A 1,504-nucleotide genomic window follows, 5' to 3' on the forward strand; every position below is an offset into this window, starting at 1 on the left:
TGACCACTTTATGACCCTGGAGACATCCTACGCGTAGGATGTCTTTTTGCTCTATTTCAGCTCAAACTTGCACTGTAGCTTCCCCTTGATGTGCTAAACTCACAGCTATTTTTACTTTTTGATTCTGACACCTATAGGTTGGTCAAATGATCAAGAATCTGTTCCAAAAGCCTCATGTCTGTTCTGATGAATTCCCAAGTCAAATCAACTCCAAATTGGACCAAATTTGCCTAGGAGGCTTATCTAAGGCTATATGACAGCATAGTATGGTCACAGGAGAATTTTGGTCTCAGAATCATGCAGTAGACATCCTATGCGTAGGATGTCTTTTTGCCCAGAATGAACCCAAACTTGGACCAAAGATTGCCCTAGTCTTCAGCAACCCACTGGTATGCTTAGATTTGAGTTTGGATGTCGAAAGACCCCAAAACTAGCTATTCTTGCCTTTTGTGTGTCCAAAAACAATAAAGTCTATTCAATCTTCACTTTCCTGACCCAAATGAGATGAAATTTATCACATGCACTCAATACAACATTTAGAACATGCCTATGGAGTCATCCTATGGTTTGGTCTCAAAATTAGGCCTTGGACACAATTTGGGTAAGATGTCTGGCAATTCTCGTCTTTTGGCTTTAATGTGTCAAAATTTGGTCAAATTTCCACTTTCCAGGTGAAAATAGGGTAGAACCTACCTTCTAAACACAATGGTAACCTCAGTTTTTCCAAAAAGTGCCCAGATCACCCTGTAGACATCCTACGCGTAGGATGTCTACTACTTATTTTTTCAGACTGAAGTGTCTCTGATGCTTCCTTATGCTCTCAACAAGTGCAAGTATGCTTCACATTTGCAAAAAAATGCAAAAATCTCAATTTAAGCCTTTTTTGAAATTTTACGTTTTTTGACTGCACCTTTTGGCTTTTGGTCAACAAAAATAGGGAAAAACACTCAAGTCAATATGTTACTAGGGTAAAACCTACCCTCTGAACCCACTGGTAACCTCAGTTTCCCCAAATTCCCTGCCAAAAGTGCCCTGGAGACATCCTACGTGTAGGATGTCTACTGTCTTAAAATGCAAAATTTTTCTGGTAGTAGTACTCCCTATGCTCTGTAGAGATCTCAGCAATAATCACAGAAACTTTTGGACTTCAAATCAGCTTCCAAACACAATTTACCGTCTTTACTACTTAGCATTTTTCACTTCTCTGATGAGCCTAACAGCAAATAAGACATGCATAAAGTACTCTAGATCAGCAATCAAGATATCCTACTTACCCTACTCTTACTCATCATGTGAGATGGTGATTTTGATGTCTTGGTTGCTTCCTAGCCTCACATGGACTCTCAAGTCAACCTACCACCACATCTACCACTCCAACTCCTACTCTCTACACCACAACCTACTACTACCTAATACTACCTAAGACGGAAGATCTAGACTGGACACACGCTCCCTAGACTCCTCCTAAGACCTAGAGAGTCCACCACCCTCTGATCCTATCTAA

Source organism: Adiantum capillus-veneris, chromosome 26 (genome assembly GCF_014529385.1).
Source record: "Adiantum capillus-veneris isolate H3 chromosome 26, ASM1452938v2, whole genome shotgun sequence".
NCBI lineage: Eukaryota > Viridiplantae > Streptophyta > Polypodiopsida > Polypodiales > Pteridaceae > Adiantum > Adiantum capillus-veneris.